We start from the raw sequence: 24,310 nt of genomic DNA, 5'->3' as shown, positions 1-24,310 counted from the left end.
TTCTCTGTGGGTTGAACTGGATGGACTTTTTTCAGCCAGAATACTGTAACTATAAGGATTTGTCTTTATTGTACATGAAATGTCCATGGGAGAAAATAAAATATAGATGACCTTGTTGTATTGATTAGTACATTCAGAATATGTAACCCACGTTAACATTCAAGCTGAAATCATGGCAGATACAGTACAAAAAGACACAAATTAATGTTTAACCAAAGGCATTTTTTTGCATTTTGGGTAGAGTAAGGTAGGGTTATAACCCCTGTCAGTTATTTTTTTCCTATCTGTGTCCCATAGGGCACACTTCCTGTCCCATAGCCAAAACAGGAAGTGAGAAAATATTCCTCCAAACTAGGGGGGAATTCTAGGGTGTACCAGGGTCACCAGAAGCCATTAGAAGAATTTCCTTCTATTACTGTTCTGAAGTCAACTCAAAATTTGAGATTTTCTTTTACTTTCACTTCCAATGATGGTGGTAAATAGGACAAATGGAGAGGGGAATCTCTTTATGGAAGCACAGACAGCAATATAAAATGACAGATGTTCTAATCCCTCTCCACTCAATGCAAAACAAAATAAATTTTACTTTAGTTACACTTTTATTCGGTTCTGTATTCATTAATACACCATTAAAATGATTTTTGAAATGCAATCAATGTACAGTATCTCACAAAAGTGAGTACACCCCTCACATTTTTGTAAATATTTTATTATATCTTTTCATGTGACAACACTGAAGAAATTACACTTTGCTACAATGCAAAGTAGTGAGTGTACAAGCTTGTATAACAATGTAAATTTTCTGTCCCCTCAAAATAACTCAGCACACAGCGATTAATGTCTAAACCGATGGCAACAAAAAGTGAGTACACCTCTAAGTGAAAATGTCCAAATTGAGCCCAAAGTGTCAATATTTTGTGTGGCTACCATTATTTTCCAGCACTGCCTTAACCCTCTTGGGCATGGAGTTCACTAGAGCTTTACAGGTTGCCACTTGAGTCCTCTTCCACTCCTCCATGATGACATCACAGAGCTGGTGGATGTTAGAGACCTTGCGCTCCTCCACCTTTTGTTCGAGGATGCCCCACAGATGCTCAATAGGGTTTAGGTCTGGAGACATGCTTGGACAGTCCATCACCTTTACCCTCAGCTTCTATAGCAAGGCAGTGGCCATCTTGGAGGTGTGTTTGGGGTCGTTATGTAGGAATACTGCCCTGTGGCCCAGTCTCCGAGGGGAAGAGGTACATGCTCTGCTTCAGTATGTCACAGTACATGTTGACATTCATGGTTCCCTCAATGAATTGTAGCACCCCAGTGTCGGCAGCACTCATGCAGCCCCAGACCATGACACCCCCACCACCACGCTTGACTGTAGGCAAGACACACTTGTCTTTGTACTCCTCACCTAGTTGCCACCACACACGCTTGACATCTTTCTGAACCAAATAAGTTTATCTTGGTCTCATCAGACCACAGGACATGGTTCCAGTAATCCATGTCCTTATTCTGCTTGTCTTCAGCAAACTGTTTGGGGGCTTTCTTATGCATCATCTTTAGAAGAGGCTTCCTTCTGGGATGACAACCACGCAGACCAATTTGATGCAGTGTGCAGCGTAGGGTCTGAGCACTGACAAGCTGACCCCCCCACCCCTTCAACCTCTGCAGCAATGCTGGCAGCACTCATATACGTCTATTTCCCAAAGATAACCTCTGGATATGAAGCTGAGCATGTGCACTCAACTTCTTTGGTCAACCATGGCCAGGTCTGTTCTGAGTGGAACCTGTCCTGTTAAACTGCTGTATGGTCTTGGCCACTGTAGATCGGTTTCTGGGTCTTGGTAATCTTCTTATAGCTTAGGCCATCTTTTTGTAGAGAAACAATTCTTTTTTTCAGCTCCTCAGAGAGTTCTTTGCCATGAGTTGCCATGTTGAACTTCCAGTGACCAGTATGAGAGAGTGAGAGCGATAACACCAAATTTAACACACCTGCTCCCCATTCACACCTGAGACCTTGTAACACTAACGAGTCACATGACACCCAATTTTGACATTTTCACTTAGGGGTGTACTCAGTTTTGTTGACAGAGGTTTAGACATTAATGGCTGTGTATAAAGGAAGAGAAATTGGGCTTGGGACTTTATTGGCACAATAACCACTATCGTAGTATATTTAAAAAGTTCAATTTATTGAAAGTTATTTAAAAAATATATATATATAAAAAAGGAGAAAAAGACAGAAATAAGTTCATACCCATACCTTTACAATTTATACACTCCATACAAAGCTCTAAAGTAAAATATCATATATGCAATAATTGGAATTACCAATATACATACAATCATGTAGAATTTGAAGAGGAGCTATGCAGAGATAATAATCGATGGTAAAGAATTGCTCAACATGTTGCACGCCGAAGTGCTTCTTCAGGAGCACAGAACAAATTACTGAAACATAACAGAACATCCCATGAATACAGTAAAAATAGCAGTTCATGTTTAAGAGAAAACACAAAATATTCAAGTAATTGCACATTTAGTATCATCGTCGCTAAGGCCCAAAAGATGGCGCTAGAGCAAAGTCAGGGTAATATTCAGATACCATGGGGGCGTATGTAACATGGTAGATATTAGTGTGTAGCCTGTGTGTTGAGTTATTTTGAGGGGACAGCAAATTTACACTGCTATACAAGCTGTACACTCACTACTTTACATTGTAGCAAAGTGTCATTTCTTCATTGTTGTCACATAAAAAGATATAATAAAATATTTACAAAAATGTGAGGGGTGTACTCACTTTTGTGAGATACTGTAATTACCTGGATAATGGCATGATATAACATTCTTGCAGTCTCTATACAACAGAGCTTAGAGTGGAAGATGAAGAAGCAGTACAAGGAGTCAGTCAATGTGCTGAGGAGCATGCTGATAGGAGAAAAAAGTATGACAGAGGGATAAGCCCATCACTGTGCTGCTTTTCCTTCACTGTTCAGTCACAGGCAGGGAGCGAATTTGTGGGTAAGGTAGGCAGAGTATTATTTTAATTAGGGGCAGGGCATTCATTTGCAGGCATGGTTTAACAGGATAAAAAAACGGCCTACCAAGTGTGCTGCAGTGAAAAATGGGCATGGTTTAAAGGGAAGGTGTAAAGAGGTCAGTAGTATGTAGGGCAATGTACAGGGATCAGTAGGATGTAGGGCAGTGTAGAGAAATCGGTAGTATGTAGAGCAGTGTACAGAGGTTAGTAGTATGTAGGGCAATGTACAGGGGTCAGTAGGATGTAGAGCAGTGTACAGAGGTCAGTAGTATGTAGGGCAGTGTACAGGGGTTAGTAGGATGTTGGGTAGTGTACAAAGGTCAGTAGAATGTTGTGCAGTGTACAGAGGTCAGTAGTATGTAGGCAGTGTATGGAGGTCAGTAGGATGTAGGACAGTGTACAGATTTCTGTAGTATGTAGACGTCAGCAGAGCAGAGGAAAAGGGGGTCAGGAGGGTGACATAAGGGGGTCAGGAGGACCCAGTACAGGAGGTCAGGAGCGCACATCGCGTCATCAGCACAGAAATCCCCTGCTGTTCAGAGCATTTCAGATGGCAGATACACGTCTGTTCAGTTTCCGCAGAGTGGACACGGACAGAGCTTACTCTGCTCTATGGGTAGCCAGAAGTAAACAGACTCTGCTGGTCTATATACACCCAACTAAACGAAAGAAGAGAGATACCCTTTCACTTTTTTTTTTCAGTGGACCAGATCAGACCTGGAGGTAGGTGGGTGTAAATGGACACCAGTCCATGACCCATAATTGGAATGAGGAGTGACCCATAATTGGAACGAGGAATGACCCATAATTGGAACTAGGGATGACCCATGATTGAAATGAGGGGTGACCCATAACTGGAATTAGGGATGTCCTATGGTTTTAACAAGGGGTGACCCATGATTGATGTGTGGGATGACCTGTTAGTGGAATGAGGGGTGACCCATGGTTGGAACAAGAAGTGACCTGTGTTTAAAATGAGGGGGGAATTGTGTTTGGAATAAGGGGTGAGGGTGGACTCATTAGTGGAACAAGGGGTGACATGATGTTTGGAATAGAGTATAAGCTATGATGGATTGGAATAGAGGACAACCTATAATGGGTTGCAATGGACAACAACTACACTCTTAATCGAAGTCAGTCCCTTTTAGAGTCGGTGCTTGTTCTATACAGCCACTAGATCATAAAGTGTAGAGTTGGGTATCAGTGGCCGCCACAGCAGTAACTCACCTCCTTCCCCTGTTGCTCTCCCATAGTCTCTGCACCCTCATATGCACCAGTGAAAGCGGCCGAACACTCCCCCCGCCCCCAGAGACCTGCCCAATCAAACTGCGAGTCTCGCAGGCTCTGCCTCTCATTGATGTTCGCAGTCGGAAACTCTGATTCCCAAAGAGCGCTGCTTGATTAGCTCCTGGGGGATGAGGTACTGACCAATCCGGAAACACAAGCAGGAGGTGGAGGAGGTAGGGGGAAGGATCTCTGTGAGTGTCTGTGATTACCCAGCGCTGCAACCGTGTTTTTCCATACAGTGAACCGGCAACTCTTAGCCGTCTGCGAAAGACTTTAATTTTCGGAATTCTGCCCAGGACAAGCTCTGAGTGGGACAGATTTTCATGACATGGGTATTTTGGGACTGTTGGCAACTAAGCATTAGAAGCTGCAGCATATCACATGGAGTTCACCTAATTTCCTGGCTGGGAGATGTCCAGCACCATCTAGTCTTTTCCTCCCCAGCCTCACTGTTCCTGGCCCACCCCATTCATTCATTGGATTTCAGTTATTTCAATTACAGAGGTTCAGCATCACATGTTAGTGTGACTTTGGCCAGTATGCATACAATTGCAGCCTGTCTAGGAATTCCCACTCCTCCAGACAGACATGCAGCCATCAGGGCATCCTATTATTTTACTCCCAATAGCCAACCCACTGTTTGCATCACGCTGAGGGCTCCTAAGTAGATTACCGAAGCAGGGCATGGTGTTTTTCAGGAAGCACACCTGCTGGCCCCTCCCACCAGCTATGATCTGCTTACATTGCATAGAGAAGCACAAAGACCTATGATGATGTCAATGGGCCTAAAATAAGTTACATAATTCAAAAGTTAGGTTCATGTAGCATGTTGATGAGGGGGTAAAGAGGAACCAAGGAAGGCAAAATATGAGCATATTAAACTTTTGCTTTAAAACATTTATAATGCAAATTTAATAAGTAGCATGATTACTTGCATGCTTATCTACCCTTGTCTTCTGTTTACACCTCTTTTCTGCCCATATAGTACATTTGCATTCTGTAAGTTTGCAAAATGTAGTTTGCAGCAGAGAATCAAATTTGTGATCGTGAATAAAAATGCTATATTGGCAGATACACAAAAAAAATCCAAATAAGTAAACTGGGATTTACTACATACAAAATTGAAGGATGATACATTTACAAAACTGAAAAACATGTTACTAGTGCATAACCTTTCAGACTTCAGTGTTCTCCCAATTAGAAAATGAAAGGAAGCATCTAATGAGACCCCCTGTGTTCCATCCTGGAGATGGCAGGATTGTATGTTCCCTTCATCCTCTTCTATAAAATCTACTCGTCTGTATGGGGCCCACTATTTGCAAACAATGAAGTTAATCTAAGGATGGCTTATAGCCAACTGGCAGGTACAGTATGTTCCTGAGAATGGTATTATTATTATTATTATACAGGATTTATATAGCGCCAACAGTTTGCGCAGTGCTTTACAACATGAGGGCAGACATTACAGTTACATTACAATTTGGTACAAGAGAAATCAGAGGGCCCTGCTCGTTAGAGCTTACAATCTAAAAAGGAAGGGTCAATTGATACAAAAGGTAATAGCTGTGGGGGATGAGCTGATGGAGAACGTAAAACAGTGTTAGTTAGAAGCAGGATAGGCTTCTTTGAAGAGAAGGGTTTTCAGGGATCGCCTAAAGATGGATAGATTAGGGGACAGTTGGACAGATTGGGGTAGGGAGTTCCAAAGGATGGGAGAAGCTCTGGAGAAATCCTGGAGGCAAGCATGGGAGGAGGTGACAAGGGAGCTAGAGAGCAGGAGGTCTTGGGATGACCGGAGAGAGCGGCTTGGTTGGTATTTTGGGACTAGGTTAGTGATGTAGCTGGGGACAGAGTTATGGATGGCTTTGTAAAATATTGTTAGTACTTTGAATTTTATTCGCTGGGTGAGTGGAAGCCAGTGGAGGGATTGGCAGAGAGGGGTGGAGGACACTGAATTGTTGGGAAGGTGGATGAATTAATTATAATAATTAACAATACACCATTAATAATGGTAATTATTATGTTGATGCCATAATATTGTGTTGAGGTGCGGTGTGCTGCATGGGCTGCATTTCGCTGTGGTACTGCCCACTAAACGTGAGATTTTACTGTGGCCATTAAAGTGGTTGTACACCTCAGGCATGAAATACTATGAACAAAGCATTTCCTTTTATAGTGTGTACTTGTCTCCATCCAAAGCACTAATTGTAACTTTTGTCTGCTGCTTTGTTCCTCTGTTATCTGCATGAGTCACTTTTAACACATTTTTCTGACACCAAGAGAAAAATGGTGACAGGGGAGGGATCTCCAGAAGATTGACAGCCTCAGCTCTGTTCCTGTGTGCTGTGTGAAGGGGGTGTGTCCCTTCCCTCCATTCAGCTCTCAGAGCTCTCCTAACTGAGCTCTGCAGTGTATAATTTCAGCTCTCCGCCTCCTTTTTTCCGACAGCTCAGGAAAGCTTTATAAATTCTGGGCTTTGAAAGGATGTAGAGAAGCTGCAGATAAACAGGTGCCCTAAGTGGCTGCATGTCCTTGTTTGTGTGGGTGGCATGGTCTGAGTAGTAAAAACGCAACTCAACCACCAGCTTTTAGCGCCCCTGCCTGTCTGTATGAATGAGTCCTAACATACAATGATTAACCATTTGCCGACCACCACACAACGATTTACGTCGGCAGAATGGCATGGGCAGGCAAAAGGGCGTACCTGTACGCCCCTTTGAATTTGCAACCTATCGGGCGCGCGCCCACCGCAGGAGCGTGTGCGCGGGTCCCGCGAACTCGATGTTTGCCTGCGTCCCGCGATTCCTACGGGGAGAGGCCTATGTAAACAAGACATTTCCCTGTTCTGCCTAGCAACATGACAGGGAGCTACTGCTCCCTGTCATCGGGAGCAATGATCTCTGTCATGTTGTAGTGAGCCCATCCCCCCTACAGTTAGAACACATCCAGGGAACACACTTAACCCCTTGATCGCCCCCTAGTGTTTAACCCCTTCCCTGCCAATGTCATTTATACAGTAATCAGTGGCTATTAGTAGCAGTGATCACTGTATACCGGTAAATGTCAGTGGTCCAAAAATAGTGTCAAAAGTGTATGATCTGTCCGCCATAATGTCATAGTCCTGATAAAAATCACGGATCTCTGCCATTACTAGTAAAGAAAATAATAATGCCATAAATCTATCCCTATTTTGTAGACACTATAACTTTTGTGCAAACCAATCAATATACACTTACTGCGATATTTTTGTTGTTAAAAAAAAAAAAAACAAAAAAAAATGTAAAAGAATACATATCGGCCTAAACTGTGGAAGAAATTAGTTTTTTTATATATTTTTTGGGGATATTTATTATAGCAAAATGTAAAAAATATTGCTTTTTTTTTCAAAATTGTCAAAAGTCTTCTTTTGTTTATAGCGCAAAAATAAAACCAGCAGAAGTGATTAAATACCACCAAAAAAAAGCTCTATTTGTGGGGAAAAAAGGACGTCAATTTTGTTTGGGTACAGCTTCGCACGACCGCGTAATTTTCAGCTAAAGCAACGCAGTGCCGAATCGCAAAAAATGCTATGGTCAGGAAGGGGGTAAATCCTTCCGGGGCTGAAGTGGTTAAAGAGCAATAACAAATGCAGCCAGATTTTCATTGAGTGCTTCGTAAGGGACCACCCCTTAAGTGAGATAGCAAAACTGAGGAGCCTGTTCCGTACATCAGTAAAAACTACCTTTTTTTTCAGTATGTTATCCACTACCTGTCTATCTACTTTTGCCACCTGTCATTTTCTATAACAGGTCATCTGTGAAATCTATCTATCTCCTATTAGTCTGTCTATCCATCTATAATAATTTATCTATCTATCAAGTAAATGGGTGATTCTCACTTTGGTTTCTATGTTTTTTTCTTTGTGGTACTTTCTATTTTTAAGGAGATGAGTTCAATGCTTAGGGCAGAGCAGTAAAATAAAGCTGTTTCTTGATCGTTATTGTCTGTGCGTTAAGAGACATATGGTATTGCTCATTTTTCTCTCTTGCAGGTGTCCTTGTCTTGAATTGCCGGAGAGGAAGTTGCTTTTGTTAATCAGATTGTCCTCCTCGGCGGAGATAAGAGGATTTCCAGAGATAGTGCTGCTCTCCTTACTGACTAAGCCATCTGAAACCCCGTCAAATAATAACCATTAACTGAGCTGGCCTAGTAAATTACATTCAGAACCCTAGTGCCATTTACAGCGAGCAGCACAAAAGCATATATGTCCCCTCCTATGCTGACACACTGACAGATCTAAAGGTTTCAGCCTTAAGGTGGATAGACGGAAAGGAATCTGATTATTTGTTTGTGAAGGATTAGACCACTATTTTGGCTGACATCATGCCAAATAATTGCAAAGAACATATAGGAAGAGCTTCTGAAGCCCATGGACAGCAATAAAAGAATAACGTTTGCCAAACCGGTGGACCTTTTTTTTTTTCTTTTCTCACACATTCATATCCAAATCATTTTTTTTCAATGCCAAGCAATTTGCTCTGTTTCTGTGTAGATATAGCACACTCCTGGTTAGGTTGCTAGGAGGCTAGGTAAATTAGTTCTGCTGTAATTAGTGGAGCAATTGTTTATTGCTCTAGCCTGCTCTGGGTCTCACAGTTTGATTGCTCAGCCCTGTCTTCCAGAGGCTTCTGGAACATAGAAGGTGGACTAAGGCAAATCTCTGCCTGAATATTTATTGTACTCCAGCCAATCCCTGGGGAGCCCAGAGGGTGGCTGGACAGGTAGATAAATAGCCTGAGATTTAGAGCAGCAGGGTTTTTTTCTTTTCCCTGTTTGAGGAAGTCTACCCCTCTGGGTGGGGGAGGGGGCTACCCCCACCTGCAGCCTTTGGTTTTAGCAGCCCTTTCATCAAGGTCCCAGCTGTTACAGGGCTGGGGGCCTATCTCTTAGGATCCCTTTTGGAGCTGGTAAAAGGGATTCCTTACCTGGGGACGTGGTCTGGAGAACTTACTGAAGAGTGTCCGATGGATACTAGAAGGCAGCACCCAGTGATCCACAGGCATTGTGAGTATGGACCTAAGCCCAGGGTTTAGTGACTGTGTACTGTATTTCCCCTGGGTGGATAAGCCTACAGAATCCCTTCCAGGGATATTTACCTGTACTCGAACCTGCATTCAGACCACCCACAGAGACTGAGCAAAGGAAAGTATCCTCATACCAACAAATAAGGAATGTGGAGTTTCCCATACCTCCTCTGCCCCATCCCAAGTTCTTCAATAATAAAAATTCCAAAAAGACCAAACCTAGACTGATCATTAGGCTGGAAAGAGTGAAATGTTGTTGCGTGCCTGGCTGCCTCCACACTGATTTTAGAGAAGATCCAGTTGTATTATAGTTCGCTCCTACGGGGTCAACACTACATATATGTGCATTCAAAATAACAAATCTTGAAGTGCTATTTTGCTTTCACACAGTAAAATAGACATTTCATATGGTAAAAGATTATGCCAAACACAAAAAAGGTTAAAGTGATTGTAAAGGAAGAATGTTTTTTTTTCATCTTAATGCATTCTTACCTATTTACCTGAGCCTCATCTCTGTCCAGCGATGTTGCAGGAGAAACTTGGCCGTCCGGGACTCTCCCTCCTAAATGGCTGAGTCACAGCAGTGGCACCATTGGCTCCCACTGCTGTCAATCAAAGTTAGTTAGCCAATCAGGAGAGAGAGGGGGCAGGGCTGAACCATGACTCTGTGTCTGAATGGAAACACGGAGCTGTGGCATAGCTTAGGTGCCCCCCATAGCAAGCTGCTTTCTGTGGGGGCACTCGAAAGGAGGGAGGGGCCAGGAGCACTGACAAGGGCCCTGAGAAGAAGAGGATCGGGGCTGCTCTGTGCAAAACCACTGCATAGAGCAGGTAAGTATAACATTTTTATTGAAAAAAAAAATGAGTCTTTAGTATCACTTTAATTTTGGTATAAAAAGATAATTCATGATTCTTTGTATGTAAGTCAGAAGTTCTGACATGTTTCATGCAGAATGTGAAATGGACCTGAGCTTAAAGGAACAGTTTCACCTTACTCATTTAGTGCCTTTGTTACCCCTACATACCAGTTAAAAAATTTAGCAGCACACCAAATAAAGATAATTTTTTTTCACTCCACTTATTACATATGAACACCCTCTAATGGCTGTTTTCCGTGGATGGATGTGGCTGATGTCAGCATGTCATTGCTTTGTATGTCAAACAAAACCAAAGAAAATTCCCAGCTCAACTTACCGACCAGCCTGCAACCAACTGAATTATCCTTTCTAACAGTATGCGTTAAAAACAGGGGTTTCGTTTTCACACATTTGCAAATACATGCGTAAACTTCAGAGCCTCTTCAAGGCACCCCAGTATTATTTGCAGTCCTAACTCTAAATTTTGAGAGGTCCCACAGTGGAAGCACATATATATATATATATAGTAATGGATAGGCAGAGGGCAGGTGAGCCTGGAGGGAGCCCACCCCTCCTTAAAGGCACAGGGGCACACTGGCCACCCAGCACATAGCACAATGGCAGCAAAGGTGTCCAGTGAGTCCCCTCGCCAGTATTCCAACAGTACAAACAAATGGCCACTCCCCCCACCTATAACTGGCTTCAAGTTTCCACCACTCCCTCCCTAAATACTTACGTGAGTCCTCTCTTGATCCAGCGATGTGCCCATCTGCAGCAGCATTGGTCTCTCTCCCTGCTCTCATATGCAAAGAGGCAGTAGAGAGCCATTGGCTTCTGCTGTTGGCAATCAAATCCTGTGAGGAGGGAGCCTTGCCAAGCTGTACTGTGTACTATGAAGACACAGAGAGAAGAGGAGAAGTGGGGAGCACTGGCGGGGGAGCCCAGAAGAAGAGAAGTATAAACCTCTTTTTATTTTAGAAAAAAGCATTCGAGCCTTTAGTATCATGTTAATATCTAACTGTTTACAAACAAACAGGCACCATCAGACAGACACAATCTGTTTCTTTCTCTTTTGCAGTTATCTGTTTTCTCCCCTTTCCCTTGCCAAATTTCTGCTTCCAATAGAACAGGAATGTAAGGAATTCCATAGCCTGCTGCAATAGTAATAATCTGAATCTCCATTCCATACAAGCCAATGTATAGTTTTTTTTTTTGTTTTTTTGTTTTTTTTTTTAATGTAGCACCCTTATGCGTAGGCTGCTAGGATGTTAGGTAAATTTAGTCTTTTTTTGTGTGACTTTGTAGTCATTGGAGCAGCGGTTGATTTTTTTTTTTTTTGGCTGCTTTGAGTTTCACAGGATGCAGGTTTGACCCTCTGCCTTCTGGAGGCTTCTGGAACACAAGAGTCAAATTTGTAGCTTAATATTTATGGAGTATCAACCAATTTCTGGGGGGTGGCCGAGCAGGTGGCTGGAGAGGCTGATAAACAGTTTGAACTCCAGGAGTAGCAGGGTCTTCCTGCAGAAGGAATTCCACCCGTTTGGGCGGGTGGGGCTGGATGGGGGGCCTACATCTGAGTTTATCTTCAACACCCCTAGTTTCACCTGAGGGATCCAGTCTGCAGAACCTCACTAGAAGGCATCTGGAGGGAAGCTGAAGGGGAACAGCTGTTCCCTGGCCTTGTGAGTACTGACTGTGCCAAAGGATCCTGGTGACTGCCTGGGTGCTATCGAGATGTCTGAGCCAAGTACTGTAGTTCTTCTTTAAAGGGGTCTCTACCTCTGACCTTTCCCTTAGCCAATCCAAAGGAGAATGCATTCTGAAGTGTAGCAGCTTTTGCTTCTGAGGATCTTAACACAGGGAAGAGCGTCCTCTTATTGGACCTTATAGTCTGGAGTATTCTATACCATGAACCCTCTTTCTATTGTTCACCTTTCTAGCAATAAACACAGAATAAGGACATTAACATAGACTGCTTGTGTCAGTGTGCATGAACTGTGAGTGTGCTGGCAGCAAATTAAACCATTGTAGGTTTTTTCATTTTATTATCCAGGTAAGTAGGAAATATTGCATATGAATACTTTGTATGAATGTATTTTCTTCACCAGATCTCTAGGCTCCTTACACATTTCTGCTAGGCTAATACAGTAAAACCTTGGATTGGGATCATAATTAATTCCGGAAACATGCTTGTAATCCAAAGCACTTGTAAAACAAAGCGAATTTCGCCATAAGAAATTATATAAACTCCAATGATTTGTTCCACAATCATTTATTCATAAGTCCTTTAGTCTATAGTCCATTTAAAAAGATTATAGCAATGCGATAGGTTGTGTAACCATAAAATGTCCATCCACAAATGGCAGCCTCCACAAGGTGATTAGAAGCAAAATCCAACAGGAGCTACAGAGTATAAAAGAGAAGAGAGGCACCTCTAAGTGTAGCAATATGGTTACATTTAATGAAGGTACAACATTTAGCAACTCATATGGTTGATGATTAAAAGAGGCACATCCAAGTATGCAGGCACCCAGGGTAAAGCTGTCTACATAGACCACATCCCCGCACCGCCAGCTCTCACCGGTGTCAGTCTGTAATCGTGACCAGGAAGACTACCCTGCAATAGAACGATCTGAACGCGAGGCCTGAACCGCTCATGAAGCGCAGCGTGGAAAGGACGACATCAATGGCGGTGAGGAGGACGGTCTATGTGGACAGCTTTACCCCAGATGCTTGCATACTTAGATGTGCCTGTTTTAATGATCAACCATGTAAGTTTCTAAATGTTGTACCTTCATTAAATGTAACTGTATTGCTACAATTGGAGGCGCCTTTCTTCTCTTTTATACTCAGTTGCGACATGACACTACTTGTATATCAAGACATCGCTTGTACAGTGGGGACGGAAAGTATTCAGACCCCCCTTAAATTTTTCACTCTTTGTTATATTGCAGCCATTTGCTAAAATCATTTGAGTTCATTTTTTTCCTCATTAATGTACACACATCACCCCATATTGATAGAAAAACACAGAACTGTTGACATTTTTGCAGATTTATTAAAAAAGAAAAGCTGAAATATCACATGGTTCTAAGTATTCAGACCCTTTGCTCAGTATTTAGTAGAAGCACCCTTTTGATCTAATACAGCCATGAGTTTTTTTGGGAAAGATGCAACAAGTTTTTCACACCTAGATTTGGGGATCCTCTGCCATTCCTCCTTGCAAATCCTCTCCAGTTCTGTCAGGTTGGATGGTAAACATTGGTGGACAGCCATTTTTAGGTCTCTCCAGAGATGCTCAATTGGGTTTAAGTCAGGGCTCTGGCTGGGCCATTCAAGATCAGTCACGGAGTTGTTGTGAAGCCACTCCTTTGTTATTTTGGCTGTGTGCTTAGGGTCATTGTCTTGTTGGAAGGTAAACCTTCGGCCCAGTCTGAGGTCCTGAGCACTCTGGAGAAGATTTTTGTCCAGGATATCCCTGTACTTGGCTGCATTCATCTTTCCCTCGATTGCAACCAGTCGTCCTGTCCCTGCAGCTGAAAAACACCCCCATAGCATGATGCTGCCACCACCATGCTTGACTATTGGGACTGTAGTGGACAGGTGATGAGCAGTGCCTGGTTTTCTCCACACATACCGCTTAGAATTAAGGCCAAAAAGCTCTATCTTGGTCTCATCAGACCAGATAATCTTATTTCTCACCATCTTGGAGTCCTTCAGGTGTTTTTTAGCAAACTCCATGCAGGCTTTCATGTGTCTTGCACTGAGGAGAGGATTCCGTCGAGACACTATGCCATAAGGCCCCGACTGGTGGAGGGCTGCAGTGATGGTTGACTTTCTACAACTTTCTTTCATCTCCCGACTGCATCTCTGGAGCTCAGCCACAGTGATCTTTGGGTTCTTCTTTACCTCTCTCACCAAGGCTCTTCTCCCCCGATAGTTTAGTTTTGCCGGACGGCTAGCTCTAGGAAGGGTTCTGGTCATCTCAAACGTCTTCTATTTAAGGATTATGGAGGCCACTGTGCTCCTAGGAACCTTAAGTGCAGCAGAAATTTTTTGGCCAGATCTGTGCCTTGCCATAATTCTGTCTCTGAGCTCTTCAGGCAGTTCCTTTGACCTCATGATTCTCATTTGCTCTGACATGCACTGTGAGGTGTAAGGTCTTATACAGACAGGTGTGTGGCTTTCCTAATCAAGTCCAGTCAGTATAATCAAACAAAGCTGGACTCAAATGAAGGTGTAGAACCATCTCAAGGATGATCAGAAGAAATGGACAGCACCTGAGTTAAATATATGAGTGTCACAGCAAAGGGTCTGAATATTTAGGACCATGTGATATTTCAGTTTTTCATTTTTAATAAATCTGCAAAAATGTCAACAATTCTGTGTTTTTCTGTCAATATGGGGTGCTGTATGTACATTAATGAGGAAAAAAATGAACTGAAAAGATTTTAGCAAATGGCTGCAATATAATAAAGAGTGAAAAATTTAGGGGGGTCTGAATACTTTCTGTCCCCACTGTATATCAAGTCAAATTTTATTTAAAAATTTTGCTGGTCTTGTAAAACGCTCTCAAACCAATTTACTCTCAAACCAAGGTTTTACTGTATTACTTTTCTAAAATAGACTGTTGTTTACAGGGCTCAATGGCTGAAGCTAAAATTATAAACATAGCTGAACTTATGACTTATCCCTCTTCTGCTTTTTAGGTCTTCCTTCAAAACTCATTTAATGATGAATTTCAGGAATGAAAATCTTGAGTTACTGTAAATTTGGTCCATACCTAAACTTCAGCTTTAAAGAAACTCTGATGCTAAATAAGTAGCTACTGTTTATTTCAACAATAAAAAAAAAATGCTGACTCTCCTGCCTTAAAGGGATATGATAGGGCTAAATTATCAGGACAAGCTTAGGTAAGGTTATGTTGTTATAACATAGTGAATACAAATTGAGAGTCAAAACATTTAGTTCTCTTTTAGGATCCTTGCACACGGGCATAATAAATTACTGATGTGTTTATGCAGGATCTTGCTGGCAGAGGCTGGTAGAAAGATCCTGCAAAAAAAAAAAAAAAACAAAGGTCCATAAAGTGCTTACATATGTATAGATGCGTTAACGTCCATATGTATAAACATCTGTAAAATTCCTCTGCCATTCATTTTATTAGCTAAGGATAAAATGTACCCACAAATGCATATATGCCTGTAGATGTGTACATGCGGAAATTACTGAACACAGATGCAAATATTTCTATTTTTGGTTTATGGATCTGAATGCAAAACAGTTTTACTGATCTTTATGCACTGTGTATTGACTGACAGAAAACAATTTACTGCGTTCAGATCCATACAAAAGAAAATACAATGCCCGTGAGCTGCCCATGTACAATGAGCTGCCTGTGCGAGTTCTTAAAGAGGTTGTGAACAGCCAAGTAACTTTGTTTTATTACAGAAAAGATATAGCATGTCTCTTTTGAGCAAAAAAAAAAAAAAAAAAAACTTGTCTACTCGCAATTGCTTATTTTTATTTTTTTACTTTAGATCTGCTTTAAATATTGTTCTGAGGCAGCAACTTTCAATCATTTTTATAAAACTGTCATTATTACTGATCATTCATTGTGCAAGCACAGTCACAATTCTACTTACATGAAATTATGTTGTTTTTTTTTTTTTTTAAATAAAAAAAAAAAATAAGGGAAATGACCTGCTAGTCTGTGCTCTGGCTGGCAAGGTTTTATTTAAAATAAACATTTGGCCTTATTAAAATAGGAGAAAGACTTTTGGCATTGACAGATGACACCGTTCCAGAGTCCAGATGAAAATAGTATATTATACATAATACTGTACAGTGACAAGTACATGGAAGATAAATGCAGCTAATTATGACATCTAAGGACACGACTGAGTGAGAAAAGCACAAGCATTGGACTGACAGTTCTGCAGTGCAGCACCATCTTGAGGCCATTCTAAGTTCTACACAATTCATTTTGCTGTGTATTAATCATGTCTTATATAACCCTGTAATCTAAATATGGGTTTATGTTTTTTTTTCCCCGCAAGGCCACCTTTACTCTGCTGACTTGAGATCCTAATGGCCATACGTAAATGTCATTTAAAAATGGTAAATTCTGATTATTTAAAAGTGGCATGGTTAAAGTGTTTGTTACCCCAACATTTCATATTCCTGATGTGTGCCTGCTTTACCAAGTACTTGTATGACAAAGTATCCTATTCTCTTTGTATTATTTCCTTTGTGTGAAATCCTTGGTGTTCCTCTGTTTTCCTATTAAAAACTGACCACACTAAGCAGGAAAACCTGCCGTGGTCAGTTCTCTAGCTGTGCCTGCTCTCCCATAATGATCAGACTTGTCCTGATGCCCCCCTGCACAGCTTTTCGCAGGGAAGCTCAGTGTGCTGCTGCTTCTCCTCCCCCCAGCTCTTATGCAGCTGAGAACAGAGGGAATGTGATTACTTATAAAAAAAAGGTAAAAAAAGGGTATTTATAATGTTTTTTTTTTCTATCTATACAACATACATTTTTTGCCTTCCATTTTAAACTAAATAGGTTATTTTACAAGGTGATCATTTACAATCACTTTAAGGTATAACTAAAGGCAAAACATGACCTCCTTTACTCTATCCAAAATTAAAATAAAAGCTTTGGTTCTACTTTGATAAAATCACAAACTCACCCTCCTACCTCATGCATGACATCCTCTGTTGACTAAACTTAGCTTAACCACTGTTCCTCCCCTATGCTGATCTTTTGCTGTAGGTCTGTGGAATTCCTGGTACTTCTGAATATGGGGACGCATGTGAAATACAACCTGCCTCCCGACATTGCAGTGTTTGAACAGCAAATTTTCAGGGACCAGTGTTGTCACTTAAGGTTTGACATTGTTACTTTGTGGGGGGGGTGACAATGGGCATTAGAGCAGAGAAAAAGAGATAAAGCTATACTGTATATAAGTACAGGGTGGTGCCCAAGGCCTGATTCACACCTATACAAGTTGCAGTTTGCATATTCCAGGTGCATTTTGCGTTCTTCAATACACATTTTTTGATCCATTGAATTCTATGGAACCAAAAACCAGAAACAAATCCCTGGCCCTTTCCAAAAAAATGCACAGATGTGAGCTACATCAATAGGAAACCACGTTAAATGGATTGTAGTGTGTTGCTGTAAAACTGAAAACGCACTAAAAAATGTATGATTCACACCTTCACATTTTTTGTGCTTTTTACATCTTTGCATTTTGCAGATTTGCACTACAGAACGTGTTCCATAGGAAACCATGTTAAATGGACTGCAGTGCAAATCTGCAAAATGCAAAAAGCATTAAGATGCATAGGTGTGAATCAGGCCTAATGCAGCCTGTGAAGAGATGGGTTTTGAAATTAATCAAAGTGAGAGTAGTATAGATGAGCTTGGTTTTCCTTTGAACTAATCTCTAACCTGAACTCCAAACTCCTGCTTTTTTGTACTTTAGTGAGCTGCGGGCCGGGTCATTGCTTGGCCCACAGCTCACTTGAGCTGCTTAGCCCAAAAAAAGCAGAAATTCTCAGTTTACTATTAAAGAGAGAGACTTCTCTTTAACCGGTAAGGAGTAACCCCTTCTGTTCCTGGTGGTGGATTGCTTTTCATGGAGGGAACATTATTTATTCACATGGATTTTTTCTTTTCACATGGGTGGTTATACACAGATGCCACCATTTGAGATTATTATTTAGTTCACTGATTATATGGACTCCTAGGTCGCATGGGTGGCCAACCCTGGATGTTGCCGTACTTTGAGTCCATTGTATACTGATTTTCCACTTCAGTTTGCATTTTGATATTGCTCTCATTTTATGTCAAGTATTTTTACACATATATTTGTTATTTTCAGATTAGCTCGATTCTTTTTGTTTCTCTAATTCAGCTGAATGCACAGCAAGTCTTCTGTCTCCAAACTACACCCTCTAGTGGTAGCCACGACCGCCTGTTTTCAACAAAGATGCATGCAAATAGAGCCTGGCCATGCTGCTGGAAAATGATATACATTATCTTCATTAAAGGAAAGGATAATTTTACCTTTTGCAAAAGATAAAATAAATGCACATATATTTGCAGAAAAAAAAGTGCATTTATTATTTTTGCAACTGATCCTCCAAAACATTGCCACCGTAAGCAGTGCATAGCAGATGCAATGCCAAGCTCCTGCAGACTCTGGATTACCGCACTTGTGCTCCACTGTGAACTACAAGACTGTCTGATGCGGTGGAACACGGGACTTGTAGTTAAATAATTCACAGGTCTCTGCTAATGCATAACATGCAGATTTCAAATCTAGCAGTTGCTGTGGGGGACAAGAACCCCCACACACTGTTTGGAGGGGGAATTTTAGGGATATCCACTTGGCATCAAGTTACATGTTACACACTAAATATGGGTGCAACATGTAACATGGTCTTAAAGTAATACTAAAAACACACTGTTTAAAGCATTTGTTACCTCAACACTCCATATTCCTGATATGTGCCTGCTGTACCATGTACTTGTATGTGAAAGTATCCTGTTCTTTGTATTGCTTCCTTTATGTAAAATCCCTGGTGTTCCTTCCAGTCCCTCTGCTTTCTTATTAAAACTGACCACACTAAGCATAAGAACAGACTGTGATCAGTTCTCTAGCTCTGCTGGGAACTCAGGCTGTTCTCTTCCAATGATCAGACTTGTCCTGACAATCCCCCCCCCTCCCCGCTGCACAACCATTCACTGGGAAGCTCAGTGTGCTGCTGCTTCTCCTCCCTCCAGCAAATATGCCGCTGAGAACAGAGGGAATGTGATCACATATAAAAAGAATAGGCTTTATATTTTTTTTATATCTAAACAAAAAATGTTTTCCATTTCATTTCTATTTTAAACTGAATGGGTTGTTTTACAAGGTGATCATTTACGATCACTTTAACATTGTCCCTATTTCTGTATGTGGATGATGGCACTGTAAGCAGGAGGAGCTTCTAGTCCTCTGCTGCTGGTCACATGTTAAAAAAAACAAAAAACAAAGTAGTTGTATGTCCCACGTTGTGATTTTTACCTACAGGTAAGCCTATAATAAGGCTTACCTGTAGGTAAAATGAATATCTCCTAAACTTGCACCGTTTAGGAGATATTAATCCTGAATGCAGCCGCTGACATCAGGGGCGCATGCACTCTGAAGATCCAACGTATTATGCCAGAACTTCAGAGCTTCTTGCCGGAACCAAGGGCTCCCGTGCGCATGCATGAGAGTGACGTCATTGTGGCTCCAGCCACTCACAGCACCGAAGCACACAACCCCAGAAAAAACGCCGGGGGAACATGTCAGCCCCCTCAGTGGTGACTGGTCGCCGCTGGGAAGGCTTCATTCCAAGGTAAGTATTACGATGCATACTAGCACATTATGCTACCTCTGCCGGGTTAGCCCCCCCATATCAAAATTTTTGAAAAAATCTTATGCAGTTTGTTAGATCTATGTTAGATCCGGTTAGATCAACCGTTGTTTGTGTTAGATCTCACACAGAAGAAGCAATATTAACAGTTATTTGCTGGGGGGGCTAACCCGTCATCAGCCCCCCTTATCAAAAAATTAACCAAACAGTTAGCTTTTGTGGAAGCAATTTGTTAGATCCGGTAAGATCAAGTGGTTTTAACTTTAGATCTCACATAATTAGAGACTTAAGTGATTAATGAGGGGGGCTGCCCCCCCCCCTTATCAAATTTTCTGGCCAAAAATCATTCATGCTAATAGATATTCGTTTGATCCAGTAAGATCAAGTGGTTTTAATGTTAGATCTCACATAATTTCAGATATATTCCACATCAAAATAGAGATATTAGGTGGTATATATGGATGGGTTAGCCCCCCCTTATCAAATTTTTGGGCCAAAAATCATTCAGGCTAATAGATTTTCATTAGATACGGTAATATCAAGTGGTTTTAACATTAGATCTCACATCATTTCAGAGATATTCCACATCAAAATAGAGATATTAGGTGGTACATATGGACGGGCTGGCCCCCCTTATCAAATTTTCTGGCCAAAAATCATTCAGGCTAATAGATATTCATTAGATCCAGTAAGATCAAGTGTTTTTAACGTTAGATCTCACATAATTAGAGACTTATTAAGTGATTAATGAGGGGAGCTGGCCCCCCTTATCAAATTTTCAGGCCAAAAATCATTCAGGCTAATAGATATTCATTAGATCCGGTAAGATCAAGTGTTTTTAACGTTAGAGCTCACATCATTTCAGAGATATTCCACATCAAAATAGAGATATTAGGTGGTACATATAGACGGTCTGCCCCCCCCCCTTATCAAATTTTCTGTCCAAAAGTCATTCAGGCTAATAGATATTCATTAGATCCGGTAAGATCAAGTGGTTTTAAGGTTAGATCTCACATAATTTCAGAGATATTCCACATCAAAATAGAGATATTAGGTGGTACATATGGATGGACTGGCCCCCCCTTATCAAATTTTCTGGCCAAAAATCATTCAGGCTAATAGATTTTCGTTAGCTCTGGTAAGATCAAGTGGTTTTAACGTTAGATCTCACATCATTTCAGAGATATTCCACATCAAAATAGAGATATTAGGTGGCACATATGGACGGGTTAGCCCCCCCTTATCAAATTTTCGGGCCAAAAATCATTCAGGCTAATAGATATTTGTTAGATCCGGTAAGATCAAGTGTTTTTAACGTTAGATCTCACATCATTTCAGAGATATTCCACATCAAAATAGAGATATTAGGTGGTACATATGGACGGGCTGGCCCCCCCTTATCAAATTTTCTGGTCAAAAACCATTCAGGCTAATAGATATTCATTAGATCCGGTAAGATCAAGTGGTTTTAACGTTAGATCTCACATCATTTCAGAGATATTCCACATCAAAATAGAGATATTAGGTGGTACATATGGACGGGCTGGCCCCCCCTTATCAAATTTTCTGGTCAAAAACCATTCAGGCTAATAGATATTCATTAGATCCGGTAAGAACAAGTGGTTTTAACGTTAGATCTCACATCATTTCAGAGATATTCCACATCAAAAGAGATATTATGTGGTACATATGGACGGGTTAGCCCCCCCCCTTATCAAATTTTCTGGCCAAAAATCATTCAGGCTAATAGATATTTGTTAGATCCGGTAAGATCAAGTGTTTTTAACGTTAGATCTCACATAATTTCAGAGATATTCCACATCAAAATAGAGATATTAGGTGGAACATATGGACGGGCTGGCCCCCCCTTATCAAATTTTCTGGTCAAAAATCATTCAGGCTAATAGATATTCATTAGATCCGGTAAGATCAAGTGGTTTTAACGTTAGATCTCACATCATTTCAGAGATATTCCACATCAAAATAGAGATATTAGGTGGTACATATGGTCGGACTGGCCCCCCCTTATCAAATTTTCTGGCCAAAAATCATTCAGGCTAATAGATTTTCATTAGATCTGGTAAGATCAAGTGGTTTTAATGTTAGATCTCACATAATTTCAGAGATATTCCACATCAAGATAGAGATATTAGGTGGTACATATGGACGGGCTGCCCCCCCCTATCAAATTTTCTGGGCAAAAATCATTCAGGCTAATAGATATTCATTAGATCCGGTAAGATCAAGTGGTTTTAACATTAGATCTCACATCATTTCAGAGATATTCCACATCAAAATAGAGATATTAGGTGGTACATATGGATGGGCTGGTCCCCCCTTATCACATTTTCTGGCCAAAAAACATTCAGGCTAATAGATATTCATTAGATCCGGTAAGATCAAGTGGTTTTAACGTTAGATCTCACATCATTTCAGAGATATTCCACATCAAAATAGAGATATTAGGTGGTACATATGGATGGGCTGGTCCCCCCTTATCAAATTTTCTGGCCAAAAACCATTCAGGCTAATAGATATTCATTAGATCCGGTAAGATCAAGTGGTTTTAACGTTAGATCTCACATCATTTCAGAGATATTCCACATCAAAATAGAGATATTAGGTAGTACATATGGACGGGCTGGCCCCCTTATCAGATTTTCTGGCCAAAAATCATTCAGGCTAATAGATATTCGTTAGATCCGGTAAGATCAAGTGTTTTTAACGTTAGATCTCACATCATTTCCGAGATATTCCACATCAAAATAGAAATATTAGGTGGTACATATGGACGGGCTGGCACCCACTTTCAAATTTCTGGTCAAAAATCATTCAGGCTAATAGATATTCATTAGATCCGGTAAGAACAAGTGGTTTTAACGTTAGATCTCACATAATTTCCGAGATATTCAACATCAAAATAGAGCTATTAGGTGGTACATATGGACGGGTTAGCCCCCCCTTATCAAATTTTCTGGCCAAAAATCATTCAGGCTAATAGATATTTGTTAGATCCGGTAAGATCAAGTGTTTTTAACGTTAGATCTCACATCATTTCAGAGATATTCCACATCAAAATAGAGATATTAGGTGGTACATATGGACGGGCTGGCCCCCCCTTATCAAATTTTCTGGTCAAAAACCATTCAGGCTAATAGATATTCATTAGATCCGGTAAGATCAAGTGGTTTTAACGTTAGATCTCACATCATTTCAGAGATATTCCACATCAAAATAGAGATATTAGGTGGTACATATGGACGGGCTGGCCCCCCCTTATCAAATTTTCTGGTCAAAAACCATTCAGGCTAATAGATATTCATTAGATCCGGTAAGAACAAGTGGTTTTAACGTTAGATCTCACATCATTTCAGAGATATTCCACATCAAAAGAGATATTATGTGGTACGTATGGACGGGTTAGCCCCCCCCTTATCAAATTTTCTGGCCAAAAATCATTCAGGCTAATAGATATTTGTTAGATCCGGTAAGATCAAGTGTTTTTAACGTTAGATCTCACATAAATTCAGAGATATTCCACATCAAAATAGAGATATTAGGTGGTACATATGGACGGGCTGGCCCCCCCTTATCAAATTTTCTGGTCAAAAATCATTCAGGCTAATAGATATTCATTAGATCCGGTAAGATCAAGTGGTTTTAACGTTAGATCTCACATCATTTCAGAGATATTCCACATCAAAATAGAGATATTAGGTAGTACATATGGACGGGCTGGCCCCCCCTTATCAGATTTTCTGGCCAAAAATCATTCAGGCTAATAGATATTCGTTAGATCCGGTAAGATCAAGTGTTTTTAACGTTAGATCTCACATCATTTCCGAGATATTCCACATCAAAACAGAAATATTAGGTGGTACATATGGACGGGCTGGCCCCCCCTTTCAAATTTTCTGGTCAAAAATCATTCAGGCTAATAGATATTCATTAGATCCGGTAAGAACAAGTGGTTTTAACGTTAGATCTCACATCATTTCAGAGATATTCCACATCAAAATAGAGATATTAGGTGGTACATATGGATGGGCTGGTCCCCCCTTATCAAATTTTCTGGCCAAAAACCATTCAGGCTAATAGATATTCATTAGATCCGGTAAGATCAAGTGGTTTTAACGTTAGATCTCACATCATTTCAGAGATATTCCACATCAAAATAGAGATATTAGGTAGTACATATGGACGGGCTGACCCCCCCTTATCAGATTTTCTGGCCAAAAATCATTCAGGCTAATAGATATTCGTTAGATCCGGTAAGATCAAGTGTTTTTAACGTTAGATCTCACATCATTTCAGAGATATTCCACATCAAAATAGAAATATTAGGTGGTACATGTGGACGGGCTGGCCCCCCCTTATCAAATTTTCTGGTAAAAAATCATTCAGGCTAATAGATATTCATTAGATCCGGTAAGAACAAGTGGTTTTAATGTTAGATCTCACATCATTTCAGAGATATTCCACATCAAAATAGAGATATTAGGTGGTACATATGGACGGGTTAGCCCCCCCCTTATCAAATTTTCTGGCCAAAAATCATTCAGGCTAATAGATATTTGTTAGATCCAGTAAGATCAAGTGTTTTTAACGTTAGATCTCACATAATTTCAGAGATATTCCACATCAAAATAGAGATATTAG

This window comes from Aquarana catesbeiana, linkage group LG02 (assembly GCF_042186555.1).
Source record: "Aquarana catesbeiana isolate 2022-GZ linkage group LG02, ASM4218655v1, whole genome shotgun sequence".
Classification (NCBI taxonomy): Eukaryota; Metazoa; Chordata; class Amphibia; order Anura; family Ranidae; genus Aquarana; species Aquarana catesbeiana.
The sequence above is the reverse complement of the archived record's forward strand: the minus strand, read 5'-3'. Positions refer to the sequence as shown.